Genomic DNA, 19,963 nt, shown 5'->3' with positions numbered 1-19,963 from the left:
TGTGTATTTCCAAGTGTGCATGAGAGGCTGAATTTCAATGAGGCAGCCTGAACAATATTTTCTGCCAGACGCAGGCTTTCATCATTTACATTATTCACTAGGTTTTCCAGAACAGTAAATCTTAAATATATATTTGTGTTGGGAAGAGCTTGTGTGCGTGTCTGTGTACACACAGAGGGACGTGCACCCTTTCGGGCACAGATTTGGCGGACGCACGTTCCAGCTGGAGGGGCACGCGGTGACAGCCGGGAGGCTTGGCGCGGCGAAGGCGCAGGGTTCCTTCTGGAGGACGGCCCGCGTCCCCATGGACTCCGCGGCTCGCTGCACAGGCATCAAATCCACCCACCCTGTTGTCTCCCTCTTCCGACCCAGCCAGCGTCTCACTTGGAACCCCTAAAAGAAAGTAAGGCTCAGATGAGGGGCGTTGCCGCAGATGCTTAAGAGCAGGGCTACTCAGGATTTATTTGCCATGCTCTTCAGGAAGTAATTGTCCCGGACTCTCCAAAGGTCAAGATCGGAATGAAGTGCTCATGAAGATTGTTGGATTTTGTCTCACTCTGGTGCTCAAATCTTTTCCGCAACAGCCTCCCTAGTTGGTGGAATAGTTTCTGCTTGCATACCTTAGAGACGGGGAGCTCACTACTCCCAGAGTTTGCCCCACCCTCGCTGCTGAGAGTCAGGACCGCCCAAGGGTCTTCCCTCGATTGAGGCAAAATTTGTCTTATTGTCACCCGCTGTTGACGAAGCCCCACAGAGCGAGCGCAGGGAAGCCATTCAGAGCTCTGAACATGACCTCACATCCCTGAAACCTTCTCTGCCCAGATCTTTGTCCCTTTAGCGTTCCCTCACCCGGCTTGCGTGGTGGGTCCAGACGTGCAACCCCCAAACTCTCCTTTATAAAGCACCAAGGAGCTCATTCTCGTGAAGCCGAGGTTGCTGCCTGCCGCTGGCTTGCAGCTGAGTCCCTCCTCAGGCATTGCCCTGGGCAGAAGGGACTGGCCTGCCCCAGGTTGTGCCCTCGCCGGGGACAGCCACGGCCAATGACTAGGAGATGAATCTCTGAAAAGTCATTTCCGGTTCTAGAACCCCCATGTAGTGGGCTAAGGGTCTGCTCCACTGTCGTAGTCCGTGGGCTTCCCTGGTTACATAGAAAGAGAGTCACTTCTCCAGCAGCCGGAGACAGGAGAGCGCTGAGGTTCTGGACCCTAAGTGGAGCCCAGACAAGAGGCCATTCTGACCTCTCACCTTGAGTCAGTTGGCTATGCCAAGGTCATGGCCCTGCATGGGACCTTCGGCCTTGTGATGGGAGTATCTGGGTCAATAACTTGAGAACTTTGAACCCCAGACCTGCTGAGCCCCCGGCCTGCCGAAGTGGCCCTCTCCCTGACCTTGAAGTCTAGCGCTCCCCACCCCTTGCTCGATGATGCGGAGGCCTCCACCTCCCACGGCATCTGCCCGCTCAGGACCTACCTCCATCCCCCTCTGGGACATTGGACCGACACTGGGCTGAGTCACTACACAAACCGGCCAGCGAAGTAGGGGCCTTCTCAAGGAGGAAAGGAGGGACAGGACCCACCACACACAGTGGCAGGGCCCAGGGGCGCATGCACGAGAAATCGGGGGCGCTGAATGGCAGGTGGAAGGCAGTAGCTATCAGTATGGGGGCAACTCCCTTAGTGTAGGATTTCACACCCTGACAAGGACCTTGGAAGCCGATGTTAACGTGCTGTTCATGTGATTCTTCGAAGCTTGGAAGAAGGTATGGCCCACGCTATGTAAGGTAGAAATGTCATAGTTGCAGTGGCACATGGCAGGAGAGGGGATCCGCAAGTCGGAGGAGGAAGCATGCTAGAGTGGCTATTCTGTGTAAGGCTGGAAAGCCTAGCAGCTATAAAAGGGCCTGGATGACAGGTCACTTACCAAAGCAGGGACAGCTATGCTGGTGAGGAGGTACCAGCAGCAGTTGGGGGGGGGGCTCTGGGGGTGTTGTCTGTAGACTAGGCATGGCTGTAGGTGATGTCATATGTCACAAACCTGAGCTCCCAGCTAGCAGTTGGGATCTTAGGAAAGGGCAGAGGCAGGTGGCGGTGCTTACCTGTCAGAAGCAGGGTGGGGACAACTATCGCAGCAAGCAGTGAGGTCAGAGCGGTGGCCAGGTGGGCCTGGCCTGCAGATTGATGGGTGAGGCCACAGAACGCCGTGTCCCTGAGGTAGGGTGACCGTCAGGATGCAGGGGGTTTCTAGGACAAGGAACTTTCGGCGCTAACGCCACGGAAGTCCTGCTCAGACTAAGATAAATTGGTCACCTTGTCCTCAGGGCAGCTCAGAAGAGTATTGCTCAATAAATACAAAATTAAAAAAAAAATTAAAGACAGATGATCAGGAGGCTAAAAGCGGCTGTCCCAGTTTAAACAAAAACAAAAATAAAAAGCAAAAAAAAAAAAAAATACAAACAGAAAACCACACAAAAAACCCTGTGATCCCTTGTCCAGTTTCTGAATCGGAGCCATGTTGCAGGGCCCAGAATCTACTGACTAAAGAAGAGGGTAGGTCCCCGTAGGGAAGGACCCGCATCGCCACAGCAACTGGGGTCAGTGATGACTGCCCCCGTCCTTTTAGGGCTCATGTACTGAAGAAGGGCAAATGCCCAGAGTTGATTAACATTGGTAAATGGGCCCCTGCAGTCATCATGGCCTCCGTTAGAGTGGGATGTGTATGGGGTCAGCTTATACAGACGTTCCTGGCACAGAACTGACTCACATGGGTCCAGAGCATCCCCTGAGCCACACTGGGGAAATGTCACCCAGTGTCCCACAAGGTGTCCTAGCGAGAAAGGCCAAGTAGAAGCCTTGAAACTCTTCCATCCCTACCCCCACTTAGGATAGAAAATGAAAAACAATCTTGCCTCCCAGCTGGGAAACGGCAGAGATTGGTGCCACCTTTAGTCCTAAAGAATGCAGGAGGGGTTGGTCCCCACCATTTTACCATTTCATTCACCAGCAGGAGCCTCCAAAGATGAGCTGGGTCTTGGAGGACGAGAGTGGGCTACGATAATTTGAGCAAGTAGTTGCCCCCAGTTGTAGGCGGTGTGATTCTACCAGAGCACAGAAGATAGCTCTGAGCACTGCAGGGTGTGTGTGCACAGATCCCTATCAGGAAAGAGGGCCAGGGCAGTTCACACTCTCATGGGGTGCAAATCTGTTCACACTTAAGGTCTTTCACCGTGGTTTGCTGCTTCTGTCCTCCATCACAACATAGTCCCAAAGACCTCGAACTGTCTAGACAAAATGTATAACTTCTCACTGATCTGGTTAATTGGTGAAATCACATCAATCAAACCGGGAGAGCAAGAGTTGGCGAGGGAGTTGGGGGCCTTGGTAAGTCACCTGTACTCCAGCGAGAGGGAGTTAAACCCTACAAAGATGTGGGGAGTCACCTCCTCGGTGACGTTGTTAGAGGTGGGTGTTCTGGGACCAGGACTCTCTTCCAAAGTAAAGGCAAATGATCGCATCTCAAAGTTTCCACCACTAAGAAGGAAGCACACACCTCGTGGGTCTCCTTGGATTCTGCAGGCAGTACACTCCACACTAGGAAAAGCTGCTCCAACCCATTTATTGTGGGACACCGAGGACCCCTGCCTCGGTGGGCAGGAGTCCTGTAGCCGATGCAGGTTGCTGTGCAAGCAGCCCTGCTGCGTGAGCTACATGACTGGGCAGACTCTAAGGTATTACAGCTATTTGTAGTAGGAAAGGAAACTATGTGGAGTTATGGTGAGTTCCAAAAGGAAAATTACTGTGTAGAAGCTTAGGGTTCTGGAACAAGGCCACGTCATCTGCAGTGGAGAATCAGACATTCAAAAAACAGCTCTTAGCATGCTTCTGGGCACGGGTACAAATGGAGCCAATGACCATGAGATGTTAAGTGACCACGAAGCCAAAATTGTTCATCGTGACCTAGGTTCATATACAGACACCGAGTCATGAGATTATTGTAGCTCGGAAGTAGTACGCCTGGGATCAGGCATGATGGGACCAGATGACACCAGGAAGCTGCCCAAGAAGGAGACACAACCCCCCATGTCACCCGCCACTGTTGTTCAGGTCCCACCAGTGGCTCCGTGGGTGAGGTCCCTTAAGACTAACTGACGAAGTAGAAAACAAACAAACAAACAAAAAAAAACAAGCTCTGTTCATGGATGTGTTGACTTGATACATAGGTACAAGCTGGAAATGAACCACCGCTACCCTAGAGTCCACATGAGGGTGCCCCTGAAAGACAGCAGAGAGGATAAAGCCTCCCAGCAGGCAGAGCCCCAGGCAGTGTCCTTGGCCATCAATTCTGTGGAGAAAGAGAAAAGGCGTGGAGTAGAACCTAAATGGCTTCATGGGAAGCAGTGGATCACTGAGCTTTTGGCCATAGTCCTGAAAGGAGAAAGCTGAGAAGTGATAAGAAGGTCCACGGGAGAAGCATGTGGTTGAAACTATGGGAGTGGTCACGGAGAGTGAAGATCTTTGGATCACATATCACCACCCTGTAGAGAGCGGGCACCCTCAAAGAGGCGCTATGTAGATGGAATGACTCAGATAGTGGATGCCGTGATGTCAGTTAGCCTCTGTCCCTGACCGTCCTCAAGCTGGCACAAATGGACTCGTGAATAGGGAAACCATGGGGGCAAGGATAGAGGCTACGTGTGGTACCAATAGCATGGAATCTCTGTTTATCAAAGATACTCGTATTGTCCAATGCCTATCCTGCCAGCCGCAGAGACTAATGCTGATACACCAACATGGCACCATCCTTCAAGAAGATCAACTGGTCACTTGATGGCGAGTTGATTGCATTGGTTCCCCTTTCATTCTGGAAGGGGAAATGATTCATTTTGGTCAGAATTGGCATACATTCTAGATGTAGGTTTACTCTTCCCACCTGCTGGACCTCAGCTTGTACTGTACATATCTGGTGGCTTATGGATCCCATATAATGTTGAATCACATGATTCAAGAGAATCACTTTACAGCCACGGAAGTATGACAGTGGGTGGCAGACCTTAGTATCCTTTGGGTTTATCACATACTGCATCCCCAGACACTGCCACCTGAGAGAGTGAAGGAATAACCTTTGAAAGTGCTGCTCAGGCACCAGTTTGGAGATGATGCCTGTGAGCCTGGGATACCCTGCAGGGTACAGCATGTACCCTAAGTCGATGACCACTTAATGATGCTATGTTCCTAGTAGAGAGAATGAATGGGTGCGGGGACCAAGAAGTAAAAACAGGAGTGTCTCTACTTACCGTAATTCCCAGGGACCCGCTTGAGGAATCTGTGCTTCCTGTCTCCACACCACTAGGCTCTGTGGACCTAGAAATCCTGGTTTCCAGAGGGGAAATGTCTCCACTAGGGGACAGAGGAAGTCACATTAAACTTTAGGCTGTGGTGTCACCCGGTCTCTTGGGGCTGCTTATTTAAGTTGAAAGACTGGTAAATAAGGGACAAAGTCGCTACCCTAGCAGGGTTAAGGAAATTTGATCATTGGGAGGAAGTAGAGATGTTGCTGAACCAAACAAAGGGCAGGAAAGAGTATGCTTGGCCTCAAGACACTGGGGAGTCTCTTGTTCTTTCCTGCCCAATTTTGATGATAAACTGAGAACCACAATAGCCTACAATGCAAGTCCCCGTAACACAGAGAGGCCTGAGAAGGGGATGGCAACCGGAGATTCAGACCCTTCAGGGGTGAGAGTCTGGTTCATGAAACCAGATGATCCACAGAGTGAGCATAGGTGCTAGATGCTGGTGAAGGGAATCTAGAATAGGTAGCCCGGGAAGGAGGTTATGAGTACCACCTGCAGCCATGATGTCTACAGTGGGTCTCACTCAACTTCCTCTTGTCCAAGTTTTCCCAGGAAAAGAGACAACCAGAATGCAGGAGACAGGATAAGTTGCTCCAAGAAGCTGTGATATAAAACAGGTGGCTGTGTGTATTGCAAGGGGTGGACTGTAGTGGGTGGTGTGACGCTACAGTGCCTGGAGCCTGCCCTAGGACTGAGCACTCACTCCCAGCTGCCAGGAGTGCTGTTTCCCAAGTCCCTCCTCAGGAACTGCCCTTGGCCAAAAGGAGCTACCCTGCTTCCCGTGTGGGAGCAGCCCACATCCAATGGTTGGTTGATATGGGGTACAGAGGTTCATTCCCAGTTCAGAAACTCTGAAGGGCCATGCCAGCACTGGAGGATTTGCTGGGGCTTTCACTGAAACCACAACACGGTTCTCCCTCCGCCCAAAGATGCTTGCCCCACTCCCTCACAGGTGTGATTCCTGACTGCACTCCCTACTAAACTCCCTATACAGAAATCTCCATCTTAGAGTCTGTTTCCTGGCGAATTGCTATTACACATGATTTTAAGATCTCTGATGTCTGCTTTCTGGTCATGTTGTAGATTATCAGTATGTCTCTTGACCAATGATTTCTAAAATAGAAACTGAACTCTGACTTTTCCCAGTAGGTTAGAAGATTGTCACCTCCTTTACCATAGACCCTATACATTTATTAATGTGGCCCACTTTAGCAATAACATTTTTACAGCCAGGCCACACTGTTGAGTTTTCTAAACCCACTCTTGGTTAGAACTCCACATCTTTCCTAAGCCTTGTGACTGTTAAATCTTGTGTCCCTCATTAAGCACGTGCAGTCAGCTTTTGGGGGGATCAAGCACAGGACCTGGATTCTTCTTTTCAGTTCCATCTGGTTGGCCACCACTTATCATTCCTACCTGTTGAAAGATTTTTGGATCAGAACTTCATTTGATTCATTTATCTTTCCTTTCAAATTCATGTCAGACTCAAATTTGATAAGCTGGCCTCCCATGTCCTTATTCAGGCTGTTAATGAAAATGCTCATCAGGATGCCCCAGGCCTTCCCGGGGGTTGGCTGTTTTCTTCCTGGAGTGGGACAGAGTGCTCGGTCATGTCAGAGGACAACACGTCTCTTCTCTGCTGTGAGCTTTGTGAGAAGCTCATTATCACCACTGCCGACAGGTATTGGCCCTTTCCTCACGGTCCCACCCCTGCCACCAGCCCTGTGAGCTCTCTGACCTCGTTAGCCTTCAGGAGCAGCTAAATAACTGGCCCAAGGTCACACGGCTCTTAAGGGGCAGAGCCCGGATTCATACCTGGTGTTTCCCCAACACTCCTCTGACAGTCTCCGTGGCTCCAGGAGGTTCAGTGACTTGCCCCAAGTCACACAGCTAGTGACAGAATGAAGCCCGAACGAGAAACCGCCAGTGTCTTCATAGGAGAACGTCGGCCTCTCTGTCCCAGTTTACAGAGGAGCCCGCGGAAGCCCAGAAGAGGGACGATGACGTTGCAAGTCACATTGTAAGCTGCAGTCCTCACAACAATTCTGCATGCTCTGCAGACCGCATTGTCGCCTGTCACCCTTGCTCTGCTAGAGCGGGAGTCACTTATTGGCTGTTGTATTTACCGATTTACTGTTGTGTCCCCAACTCCCCTAACTCTGCCTGGCACAGAGTGGGTGCTCAATCTGTTATTTATTCACCAAAACCTGGGGTTATGATCTCTGTGGTTCCAGTCAGGGACCCGGCGCCCCTGAAACAATGTCACCTGTGATGTGCGGAGGGCCCGCGATACCTGGCATTTTGCCCGATGCGTCGTGACCGCACAGTTATTACCTGTGAATCAGCTGGTGCTTTTCGGGATGTCCGTCATCTCCCTGGAGCCGTCAGCTTTCCTCTGTTCTTTGCTGAAATCACGGCCTGAGCATTGCCCAGGCGGGAATGTCCAGGGGCACCCGCAATGTTCTCTGTCTCTTCCGCCACCCCCACGGCGTTTGGTCTGGGGCTGGGCACCAGACAGCTGACGGCTGAGGGATCTTGCAGCGTTGTGCCAGGAACAGCTGGCATTTTTGCTGTGCAGGTTGTGCTGTCGTGGGATTCATTTCTGTCTCCTATCTCCCTTGCCTTTTTTTTTTTTGTCTTCCCGACAGAGAAATAGGAACATCCTGTTCTCACGCAACACTAAGAATCTGTCTCAACAAGCCCCTCCGTGAGTTAGTGGTAAATATTGCGAGAAACCCGCCAAGGTTTTAATTGTGCGTGGCCATCAGGTCTGTAGGGAGCTGGCTCCTTTGGAGACCTCCCTGGAGAGCACTGCAGAGGGGCAGCGGTTGGGGTGTGGGGTACGCTCGTGGGCCCTTGAAGGGCCTGAATGCTAAGCCACTTCTTGATTTCAGGACAGACTCTGAATATTTAGTATAACAAAGCATTTTTAAAAAAAATATTAGTCATTAACCAAAATTCCCTGGGCAAGAAGACATTTGGAATGGTCACATTGCTGTTTCTTTCCTGTGCCTCTGGACTCAGAGGTGTTGGTCAAACTCATTACCACGTGGTCAGTCAAGAGACCATCCATCCTTGGCTTCCCGTGGCAATCACGCTCGTTCCCACCGTGTCCTGACAGTCCCACACTGGGAGCTGTGCTCACCCACCCTGGGGTTTCTACTCAGCGAAGGCCCAGTAACTCGAGCGGTCCCAAAACATCCTCCCTACCGTAGAAACATCTTTTGGCTCTGCCTGGCATGTTCTTCCATTTTTGTCTTCTGCCACGGGGCCATTTCTTCTTGGGGGCCTGTTAGGATGGCCCTCGCATCTCAGAAGTGGCCTCTCCTGCTAACTCGCAATGATTTTTTAAAAGTGCATGCGTTAGACTTGTCAAGAATTAGGATGGGAGGCCACCTGGAGACCAACTAGTCTTTCCCGTACTGTTATAGGGCAGGAAACTTAGGTACAGGCAGGCACAGGGCCCTGTCCGAGATGACACAGCTAGTAAACGGCAGAGCAGGGATTCAAGGCCAGGCAGGCAGGCAGGCGCCCGGCCCCCACTCTGGACTGCTGCCTTTTGCTGCCTCTCCAACGCAGGTCCAGAGAAGTCATTTGCCCGGGTCATCCGGCAGCTGGAAAGCCAAATGAGAACACTGTATTAGTTGGCTAAGGCTGCTGTAACAAAATACCGCAGAACATAAACAGAAGTCTATTCTTTCCAGAAAAGGCCAGAAGTCCAAGAGCAAAGTGTGGGCCAGACTGGCTCCTCCTGAAGCTGTGCGGGAGAATCTGCTCCACGCCGTCCCGATAGCTTGTGGCGGTGGGCCAGCCACCTTTGACGCTTCCTGGCTTGCGGACGCATCACCCGAGTCTCTGTCTTCCTCTTCGCGTGGTCTTCTCCACGTGCCCGTGTGTCTTCTGTATCTTAGTCCCCCTCTCTTTTCAAGTGTATTTATTTATTTTCAGAGAGAGAGAGCATGACCAGGGGAGGGACGGAGAAGGAGAGAGAATCCCAAGTGCAGAGCCCGATGCAGGGCTCGAACTCACGAACTGTGAGGTCACGACCTGAGCCGAAATCAAGTCGGAAGCTTAACGGACTGAGCCCCCCAGGCGCCCCATACAAGTTCCCCTTTTAAAAAGGACACCGGGTATTTTGGATCAGGGGCCTGCCTACTCTTAATTATATCCGCAGTGACTCTTTTTCCAAATAGGGTCACATTCTCAGGTGTTTGGACCTGAGACTCAACATATAAATTTGGGGGGGACACAATTCAACTCCCAACAAACTCTGATCTTCTAACCCTTGGTCATCCTCTTGTGAACCTGAACAATTTTTAATTTGACAAAATCGTAATCAAACTGAATAAAATATGGGTTCTTGGCAGCCTGGGAGGAACCATTCCAACTTTAAGTGATTGGATACCGTGGCACCCTGACTCTAAACTGCCTCTACGTAAATTGGTTGTGCCTGGGGCTCATGCTCACCGGGACAGACAACTGCAGCGTTTCGAAGGGGACAGATAGCAGAAGAATCCAGAGGTGAGGAGGGTTAGGAGCGGACGCTCGATGTCTGACATGTTTATTCAAGGGGTTTATTTGTATTTTCCATCTCCGTGCCAGGTGTCAGCTCCATAAGGGCAGAAATGGAACTATTTGGTGCACACCAGTAGCAACTGCACAGGGCTGCTCGGAGGCCCCGTCTCCCGCTCAGGAATGCAGGGTCATAACTGCCCGGCCATCCCGATGCCTGCTTTGTGCATTGCAGACTTGTTTCCTTAACTGAACGGTAAGCCCTTCAACAGAAGAGACCCCCTCGTCCAAGTGCCTATCTCAGAATCCCAGTTGGAAGGCACTTGGCCCTGGGGTAGATCTGATCGTGACCCGTAGCTCCAACCTCTTTCCCCGCGACCGAAATCTCAGCAAAGCCGCAACGTAGCCTCCGCGCAATGCGATGGCTGTGGTAGCACAGGGCTTCCCCGTGGCCTCTGGCCCGCCATCCTCTGCTCCCCCTGCCGCGCACCCCTACCCATTTCTCCTTGTGTAATTAAAGGGAAAATGTTCTGCATTCATTTACTTTATACTTTATCAAATAAGGGAGAGATGAATTAAGAGGTCCATATTTCTATTTCAAGGTTCATGTGCTTTCACAAACTGCGCAAGTAGTGCTCTTAAAACCTGCCTCGTCAGCAGGAAGTGTCTGCTCGAAACTCGCCATCTCCCCCCCCCCCTCCTGTTTATATCCCCAGTGCAACTTCTAAATAGACGTGATGGGTAGGACTTTTGCATAGACAATTGTGAAATAATGCTCAGAGCCGCCAGCATTCTCCAGTCTCTCTGTCCCTTTCTCTCTCTCTCTCTCATATTGTTCAAGGATCTTTCTGGAGAGACGGATGCCAGGCTCTTGGCTCAACTCACGTGATGGCAACAGACATTGATTCAGTACCTGGGGCTGTAGTGGGCACCAGTGGAGAAATGAAAATGTTCATATCTTAAATTTCTGTAGTACTTTCTAGTTAAGCTAGTTCTACATTCAAAACGGCCTTACGTCCTTTCAAAACCCTCTGCCATGGATATTATTATTACTAGCTTTGCCAATCTGTGCGGGGTGGGGGGGGGTGGAACTAAAGCTGAGAGAAATTAAATAACAAGGGTCCTTCACATTCAGCGGGTCAAGGACCCCCTGGTAGCCTGGTGAAGTCTATGCAATCCAGCTCAGAATACATTTTTAAACGCGTCAAACAAAATGCCTGGGTTCATAAGGGCAACTAATGATATTGAAATGCAGTTTTCCAAACATTTTAAAAGTCTGATATAGCAATTTATGTGCCTCTTTATCGAGGCATTAAATAACAAGATTCTAGGGCGCCCGAGTGGCTCAGTCAGTTAAGTGTCATGATCTCACGGTCCGTGGGTTCGAGCCCCGCGTCGGGCTCTGGGCTAACAGCCCGGAGCCTGGAACCCGCTTCAGATTCTGTGTCTCCCTCTCTCTCTGCTCCTCCCCTGCTCATGCTCTGTCTCTGTCTGTCTCTCTCTCAAGAAATAAATAAACATTAACAATTTTTTAAATTTAAATTTAGACAACAAGATTTTAATAACTATTGCAGCTTTAAAGTAATGACTTGCATATATCAGGAATCAGCAAACTATCATCTGGATCATCACTTGTTTTTGTAAATAAAGTTTTATTTGAACTCAGCCCCACCCTTTCAAGGTTCTCTTGTCCAAGACTGCTTTAGAGCGACAAGAGCAGAGTGGTAGTTGTAACAGAGAAAGAAAGGCCTATCATGCCTAAAATATTTACTCTCTGGACCTTTACAGAAAAAGTTTGCTGACCCCCGTTGTCTTCAATATCTTGAAACATCTACAACAACTTTAATGGAACAGGCAGAGACCCGTGATTTCTACCGGTGACAAAAATCTCAGATATTGCAAATACTACTGTGGCTTGTTGCCTCCATTTGTAACCGAAGCGTGTCATTTTTTCCATCCAAGTTCATGGGCCCCCAGAAGTGTATTCATGATGCTGATAGGGGTAGAATTCCAACCCAAGTTGGTCTGTTTCAGAAACCAGCATTTGTCCCACAACCCTTGATGTCTGGTACTTGAGAAATCTCACAGCCTAGTGGAACACACACACACACACACACACACACTCACACACACTCACACACACCCTTCTAGGCAGACAGTCCCTGCCTAGTGCTATCATGAGGAGATAAGTGCCATGGAATTCGTGGGGAGGCAGTGATGTCCAATCCCTTAACCTTCTGAAGTCCTTGATCAATGCAAAGCCACCACATATGGCTGGTACCTGGCCCAAAGGGTGAAGTGAACTCTAGCTCAGCTACCAAGCCTGCTTGTGTTGGAGGCTGGGATGCCTTTCTAAAAGCTTCACAATTGGGACACATGCGTGGCTCAGTCAGTTAAGCATCTGACTCTTGATTTTGGCTCAGGTTATGATCTCATGGCTTGTGCGTTTAAGCCCCATGTCAGACTCTGTGCTGACAACATGGAGACTGCTTGAGATTCTTTCTCTCTCTCTCTCTCTCTCTCTGCCACTTCCTCTCTCGCTCTCTCTCTGAAAATAAACTTAAAAAAATGAAAAGTTTCACAAAAATAAATAAATAAATAAAATTCTCGCAAAATGCTCTGTGGGCTAGGGAAAGTCTGGGTATGTCTTCTCTTCAGCAACGCGGATGAGCCTATATTTGGACTTAGACTTGATGGGTACTTACTGATGTATGGTCTGTCCCTCAAACATTTACAGGGGCATTGATGGATCGACTCCCGGATAGGTAATAAGAAACAGGAAGACCATTATCACACTGAGGGATTATAAAGACTGCACTCTGCAAACTTTCCATTCACTCATTTGTTCATTCACATCTTCCCTCCTAAAAATGTTCATTAATTACCTGCTATATGCCAGCCTCTTATTTAGGCCTCTTATTTCAGGGAGATATATATATACACACATACACACACACACACACACACACACACACACACACATATATGTATATATACACACACACACAAGCCATAGGAAGCTTAGTTCAGCTTTGTGATTTCCTAGCAAGGTTACCTTGGGGAACTTCTGTTCTCTGATTTCTATTAGTCTATCTATAAAATGGGAATCGTAAATATACCTGCCACCCACCTGACAGATTTGAGGTGCATCCAAGGAGACAACAGATGGAAAGATTGTTGGGGAGAAAATGTTTAAAAGATCAAAAGGAAGGAAAGATCTCTGCAGTTCCTGTGGGTTGGGCTTGTTCATAGATGAAGTGGCCTTGAGTAAGCCTTGAAAGATGGACAGGATCTGAAGAGGCCGGAGGTTAGCCGAACCCGATAGGAGACACCAAAATGGCACCGTAAGTGCGAGCTGGGAGGCTGGGCAGGAGCTGCGTAATCCGGCGGCTTCCCTGAGGAATGTGACACTCAGCACACTCCCTGCTGAGATTTTAGAGCCAGCCAGGAGGCACTGTTAGAGAATGTGTTTTTTATCATCATCCTCATCACCATTATTATCATTATTAATAATATGATATTTGGAGCATTTATGCACATTAATTTTAAACAAGCATGTGCTGTGGCAAGATTTGATGCTGCTACCAGTAAGCAGTCATAACGTGGGTCTTTAATTTACATAAAATCATTTATGCTAATTTAATTAGTCCTTTGTTTACAGCTGAGGCTCACTCACCACTGGGCTGCGAGATGCGCTCGACTGCAGCACACTGAGGAGCCGGAAGCCAGGCACACGCATCCATTTTGCAGGGATGCTCTTCCCGCACAGAGGGAAGAGTCGCCTGCTTTTTGGGGGGAGGGCAGATTCAGATGCAACAGTTCTTATTCACAACTTATCCCCAGTAGGGGATTGTGCTGGGTGCTGTCCTACTTTGAAGTGATTTGTCCTGACAGTCGCCTTGTGCAGAAGATCAGAGAAGTCTCACGTCTGACCCAATATCACACAGCTACCAAGTGGCAAGACAGATATGAAACCCAGCTGTGTCCGTCTCTAGTTCTCGGCCTCTTTCTATATCTTTATGAGTGTAGACGTTAAACAAGAAGAACTAACATGGCTTGGCCCATGGTACGTACTCACGTACTCTGTAAACGCCGGTTGAATGAATGAATGAATGAATGAATAGCGTTGTTCCCGTTTCAAGGGTTTTCAGGTGCATTTTCACCCTGACACCTTGTAGCAGCCCTGAGAGACGGGTCTGGCCAGCTCCATTTTGCAGATGAAGCTGGATAGGCGGGGTGATGGAGAGGGCACTCCTCTTTGAACTCAGAGTTCTACATCCTCCTGCTGATTGTCACTGATTTATGCCCTGACCTTGGCCCGACCTTGACCCTGGTCAAAGTGCTTCCCTCACCCCAGTTCCTCCATTGCCCCATTTGCAAGACGGCAAGAAGGATCCCTTGTCCTTCTAATCTGACGGGCAGAAATAAAAAAAATGAGTCTGTGGAGGGGACCGTGCAGGGTGCCTGGAAATTATAAGGTGGTATTTGTCAGACTTGCCTTGGGAAACCTTGAAAAATTGAATGGAAACCACTGGGCTCATTCATCTCCTTTTAACAGCCCCGTGTCATCCAGCCTGGTCTTTTCCATTCCTGCTCTGTCCAGTCCTGACAACATAATTTAGTTCCAGGGAACTTGAATAGAACAGAGTGGACTGATATTTCCACGCACTCGGGCCTTGATTAATACCGTCAGGGCAGCTGCCTGTGAGGATGAGGAACCAGAGAGGATGATGCTTCACAGCACCCCCGCCTCCCGTGCTCACTGCCTCTCCCCTGCCTCGTCCTGCAGGTCGCCCTCTCCCCTCCCTCCTCCCGCCCAGACTCCATGCCGAGGCCCTTCCCTGGCGTATTTGTCCTTCCTGCTGTTCAGCCATCCGTTCTGCAAACATACCGTTTGCCACGGTCAGGCAGTGGGGACGGAGAGTGAAGTAAGGAGCAGCCCCGTCCTTCAAGAATTCAATCATGGGAAAATGAAAACCAATGGCCACTCAGGCAAAAAACGGCTTAAGGGATGAAGCGGGTGTTAGACCAGGGACGGAGTGGCTGCGGGGGCAGACGGAGGAGGTGCAGAGGGCTTCACAAAGGAGACAGTGTCCAAGGAGGCGTTTGGGGATTCGTGAGGTCTCCCCGGGCGGAGGTGTATGGACAGAGGGAGGGAGGGCAGGGAGATTTCTGGCAGTGGCTGCCGCGTAAGCAACCTCACAAGGGCCTGAGATGCCTGACTGTGTGGGGATGGGAAGCGGTCTGGGTGGCCCTGCTGTGAATGGGGTGCTGAGGTGGGGGCGGGGCCCGGAGCAGGGACGGCAATGGGCAGATGTTGACATCTTTGCCTCAGTTCTGGTTCCACTGGCATGCCTTTCTTTGGGAATGCACCCGAGTCCGCGTGGGGAGATGATGTAAAGGGCACCGAAGGAGAAGGGAGTAGGGGGGTGGAGAGCAGATGTGGGGACATTCCATCCGCCTCCCGTCTCAGTAAGAGTGGGAGTAAACCCCAACCGCGGGCGGGGAGGAGGAACAGGGAGCAGGGAGAAGGTGCAGGGCGGGCATTTCTTTTCATCTGCGTGAACGGGGGCAAGAAACGGCTGCACTCTGGCAGTCCCGGCTCCTCTTTTTTGTGGACTTTCTTCAAAGCAGGCGGCTACCCAGAGCTACCTTGACACTGCTAACCACACCCAGGCCTCCTTCCCAATATTCTGCACAGGGGCGTCCTTAACCCATCGCAGAGGAGGCAGGATTACCTCGTCGTGAATGTGTCCCTGTCCCTACCCAGCAACACCTGCACTGATGGCCTCTTTCCATGGATGTCAAGATTTATGGTTCCTCAAAATCAAATATTGACCTTGGCTTTGTGTCCATCAATATATGACCTTTCGAGTCAATGAACCTGGATATGCGAGTCAATGGTTACTTATTATATCCCCTGCCCTGAAATGGAAATCTCGGACCCCCCCCCAGCGCACGGATTGGGCCATAGTCGCGATCTTGTTTATGGCTCCCTGCACTTGGCGTCTGTGATTGAAGAGTCCTTGAACAAACTGCAGAGTTCCCAGGAAGCCCGCGTGCTCTCTCTGTCATCGCATCAGAAGCCACTCAGGGCAGACTTGCAATCCCATGCACTTCCCTCCTTCCCTCACGGGGAAATATTTTAGTCTGGTAACTTCTCATCCCAGGAGGCTGGAGATCGTCCCAGGCCACTGGGAAGAATGGTGTCTCTCTCCCCATCTGTCTAATGCCAAGAGGACACGGATGCCTTCACTGGGCCAGTTGAAGGACTGCGTGCTGAAGATAAGTTGCCCGTCTCTGAAGTCCTGTTGCACCGACAACCTCTGAGAGTCTAGGAGGAGGAAGAGTGAGGATTAAGTCCCAGCCCCTTGATCGTGAAGTATCAGTCTTTCCTTCCTAGCTGGGTGGCTTTGGGTAGGTTCTTTCTGTTCATTGTTTCTGGGCCTCAGTTTCCCCCGATGTAACAAGTAACAAGAGTTGCTGTACAGAGTCAGTGACATAATCTGGGTAAGGTGTTTGATCCATGCCTGGCAGAGAATCAGCACTCGTAGATATCGCTAGGGCCCAGCTACTGCTTCTTGCTTTTCCAACCACACGGAAGACAGTCCTTCCCGTCTCACTCCACCTCGAGGCCGAGTGGCCCAAGTCCCGGGTTCAGGCTAACGGAATCTGAGCAGAAGTGACATGTGTCACTTCTGAACTAGGTCGTGAAAGCCAGTGCTCCATTCTCCAACCTTCCCTGCGGCCATGGTGACTGAGTGGGTCACATGCTGCAGACGGGGCAGCTTTGGGCGGCGGAGGACCTGTCAACCGGGTGGGTGAGGCCCTACGTGGTGGTCACCCACCCCGCAGACCTGCCGGGATCTGCGATGGGTCCTGTGTGAGGAAGAAACAAAGCTTTGTTGTGTTAAGCCCCTGAGATTTGGGAGCTACCTGTGGTTGTGCTGCAACCCTCCTGGGCGGCGGGGTTCTCAATAAATATTAATGATCATGAGGGGGAGGACTGGTACGATGCTAGACAAGTAGAAGACCCCGACACCCTGCCTTCCTCAGCAGCAGACCCTTGACCATGACAGTCAGACCCTTAAACAAGACAGTCTTGTTCAAACCCATCTTGGCTGAGGATTCTTCCCTGATCCTCTGCCTTGGTCAGAAGACTCGACTCCTGCCTTCCCTGGGCCTTTGTCCCTGTAACCCCACTCTCCTCCCGAGACTCTACCCGGAGCTTTTTACACGAGCAAATGGCCATTTTATTGATGCCTAAGTCAATTTACTTGATGCGGGTGGGGGTGGGGGGGGGGGGAAGAAAACATGGCCCTGAGTGCCAAGAATCCTGGGTTCAAATGTCAGTTTGGCGTCTGCCTTTTCCTGAGCTCCTGCCCAAGCTGGGAAGGACCTACCCTGCCACCCATGACACCTAGTTACTCAGGGCAGTGACCCTGGACGCCTCCTCCCCTGGCCTAGGGGCTCCTCAAGGGCAGGGAGCTGCCTGGATCCTCCATGCAGAGCACGATGTGTGCTTCACAAATATAGACAGACTTAAGGAGGATGCTAGAAAGGAAAGCTTGTCGCGGCTCTCATGGCCACAGAGACTGTCGTCCAACAGCTGTTTCTGGGGGGCCCGGTGTTTATCTGGGGGTGGCTGGCAGGAGTGGATGGCCCTGTACCCACCCAAGGCGACCCCAGGGCACGTGTGGGGGAGCCCAGAGCTGCGAGGCACATACTGGGAGCACCACTTTCCTGCTCTCAGCTCTTCATCTTGCAGAACGGGGCTGCGGAGGCCTGAAGTCATCCTGGATGCTGTGGGGACAGGACCTCAGCTCTGTCGCCCTCGAACCCTCTTGGGTTATTGCTCGTCAAAGCATTCAAGTGAACTCTGTCTTAGGTCACTTTCCAGTGTGCTGGGTCCCTCTCTCCATGGAAGAGGCGATTCCCCTGAGTGGGCTCTAAAGACAGTGTCGCAGGAGGGGCGTGGAGGCCTTAGCCCAGGGGCCCGATAGGTCACATTGCCCGGGCTTGGGTCCTGGGTCCAGCATTTATTAGCTTTGCGGCCTTACTTAGGTGACAAGTTAACCTCTTCGAGCCTCGGTGTCTTCCTCATCTGTTCAAAGGGGATACAAATAGAAACCACACACAGGCCCACTGTGGGCATCCACATCTGTGGGCATCCGATGAGATGGCACGGGCGGCGGCTGGCACACAGTCAGGCCCGCGTGATGCCTCCTGCCTGCCTGCCCGCCCACTGCGAGCCCACTGAGTTCGAACGGATTCTGTGTAGGGCAGCTACCAAATCAACCGTCTTCAGTTACCCTCCAGAAAGAGCTATAATAGGCAGGAAAAAGCATCCCTGAAACACAGAAAGCAGAACAGAAACTACCTCTTCGCCCGGCCAGCCCACCTCTAGGTCCCAGCGGAATGACCACCTCCTCAGAGGAGCCCTCCCTGCCTGCCTCGGACGGCTGCGTGGGGATGTTCCCTGCTCTCCATACCACGCTGCTCTTCCTCAGGTAGGACCGATCTCCACTGCAACTGAATAATGATTATGAATTGTCATTCATCTGTTCAATATCTGTCCTCCCCTATGGAGATGACGGGCCACGTCTGCTTTGGTCTCACCAGTGCTGAGCACAGTGCTTGGCACATAGTAGGGTTTCAGTAGATATTTGTTGACTGACTGACGGATTGATTCCAGGCCTCGTTGCCTAGATTGCTGCCATATGGTGGGTTTGGAACTGGGGAAGCCATACGCGTGGGGCCAGCCTTATATATGCATGGCTTGCAGGCTGCCTTGCCCCTAGAAGACCTCTTGAAACCATCCCGGAACAAAAATCCTTATGAGCTCTAAGTGGGACCCAGAGAGGGTGAGGAATTTGCCTACAGTCACCCAGCTGGCTAGCTGCAAACCACAGCTTGAACCCTGTTCTGAGTGACTCTAAAAACCCTTCTCTTCCCTTTTTTATCACCGCACTTCGGTAGATTTCCCAACTTCAGGGAGTGTCAGAATTCCTTGGGATGTTTGCAAAAATACAGATTCCTGGGCTTCGTCCTCAATGCTTCTAAGGTCGTCAGTCTGGGGGCAGGGTTGGCCCCAAGGCAGGCAGGGGCCCCAGGCCAAGACTGCCTGTTTGTTTGTTTGTTTGTTTCGTGGGTGAGGCAAAACACTTCGAGTCCCTCCAAAATCACGTGAGCACCATTCTATTCTGCTGGCTCAATCTCACGTGATCTTATGAAAGAAATACTTTGCTGGTCCCTGGGAGCAACTCACTGGCTAGGCTGCCTACCTGCTACAGAGGTCCAACCACGGGGCCCTGGGATGATCCCAAGGATTTCAGTCCTTGGAGGTCTTTAGGACATCTGGTCAACCCTTGGAGGCTGTGGGCTCAAGGCAGAAGTGGTACATAGTCTCTGCGAAAGAGGAAGAGATGGGAATCGGGATTCACACAGGACCAGGCCCAATATTGGGATTCCTCACCTTGATGGCGCTGGGAGCCCAGCCAGGCCTGGGCACAAGGAAGGTCCTCTAAAGCAGAGAGCTCCCAGAGGTGGGGGCCACATGGCAGGCAAGTCTGTCTGGAGGAGACCTGAGAACCTGAATTTACATCAGCACCCCAGGGGATTCTGATGCAGGGGTACCTGAGGTCATACTTTGAGAAACCCTGCTCCAGGAGCCTAGGGTCCACTCAAGATAGGAAGAGCTTCTGAAAGCCAAAAGCGGTCAGGGATAGAGGGGGCTGTCCGTGTCGCCAGTGAGCTCCAGTGTAGGCTACGGGCCTGTGGGCTCTCTGACCAACTTGGTGGCTGTCACCCCCAGGTCTCCCTAACAGGAGGGGGTGGCGGGCGTTAGATGGTGACTCTGCCTCCCAAGGGGCCTTCTGATCAGACGGGTCCTGGGTAGGCTCCTAATTTGTCTCCTCCTTGCAGTGCCAGTATCAGCTTTCTGATGCAGAGGGACCCCGGTAATGAGTTTCTATTAAAAGAGCTGAATCTCAGCTCTCGGAACTCAATGTTCAGAATAAACAATGGGGCAGAATCCTATTAAAAAAGGCTTCCAACATGGACAAATTAAGCCCTTGGGAATGCCTTACAAAGAATACATTTTTC

At 51.0% G+C, this 19,963-nt stretch overlaps 1 long non-coding RNA gene across 1 annotated transcript; it reads right to left on the bottom strand.

Annotated features, from left to right (window-relative positions):
• Positions 1–15,830: 15,830 nt before the first annotated feature.
• On the bottom strand, positions 15,831–19,416 carry LOC121037516 (uncharacterized). The gene is made up of 2 exons (XR_005793801.1): positions 19,144–19,416; positions 15,831–16,193 (listed from the first exon to the last, which is right to left on the bottom strand). It is a non-coding gene; the product is annotated as an uncharacterized LOC121037516 (long non-coding RNA).
• Between the last annotated feature and the right edge of the window lie 547 nt (positions 19,417–19,963).

This window comes from Herpailurus yagouaroundi, unplaced genomic scaffold, assembly GCF_014898765.1.
Source record: "Herpailurus yagouaroundi ecotype Mexico unplaced genomic scaffold, PumYag 163, whole genome shotgun sequence".
In the NCBI taxonomy this organism is placed as follows: domain Eukaryota; kingdom Metazoa; phylum Chordata; class Mammalia; order Carnivora; family Felidae; genus Herpailurus; species Herpailurus yagouaroundi.
Note: the sequence above shows the minus strand (reverse complement) of the source record. Positions and strands in the feature narration are given on the sequence as shown.